Source organism: Heterocephalus glaber, unplaced genomic scaffold, assembly GCF_053883595.1.
Source record: "Heterocephalus glaber isolate CG9 unplaced genomic scaffold, H.glaber_assembly_v1.0 deba00001429, whole genome shotgun sequence".
NCBI lineage: Eukaryota > Metazoa > Chordata > Mammalia > Rodentia > Bathyergidae > Heterocephalus > Heterocephalus glaber.
Window position 1 is genome coordinate 2,226,085 of NW_028258294.1, and position 573 is coordinate 2,226,657.

General features: G+C 37.7%; 1 protein-coding gene across 21 annotated transcripts in view; it reads right to left on the minus strand.

Annotated features, from left to right (window-relative positions):
• Dlg2 (discs large MAGUK scaffold protein 2) overlaps positions 1-573 on the minus strand; it is a 2,046,311-nt gene that overhangs the window by 1,192,042 nt on the left and 853,696 nt on the right. The window lies entirely within an intron of this gene.

Below are 573 nucleotides of genomic sequence, written 5' to 3' on the forward strand. Positions count from 1 at the left end.
GCCTAGCATTAATGAGTTTTCAGAAAATATTTGTTGAATGAATTACTGAATGAAGATATGTCTGATTTCTTTAGAAACACACAGCCAAGAAGGGGAACATGTGTGAATTATATCTCAATAAAGATTTTTTTATTTGTTTGCTTGTTTTGTTTTTGGTACCAGGGATCAAACTCGGGACCTTGCACTTGCGAAGTGGGCACCGGAACCACTGAGCTAAATCCCCTGAAATAAAGATTATTTTAAACTTATTTTAAAAAGTATATACCCAATCATAATCCTATGTTCATAACTCTGCCCAGAGACTATAAATCTCTGAAACTGACTATGAAATGCATCATCACTTCCCAATCTATCACTCCAATCATGGTGCTTTCTAAGGACATTGAATGCTTAAGGACTAAAAGGTATAATAGATAATGTGAAACAGGAAGAAAAGGGGCAACCGGGAAGGGGAAGTGGGAGGGGTAGGGGAAAGGAAAGAAGGGAATGGAATTAATATGAGAAAATGAAAAAATGGAAACAAAGTCTTTGTAAGTAAGGAGGGATGGAGGGGTTGAAGGGAGGGCAGGGGAA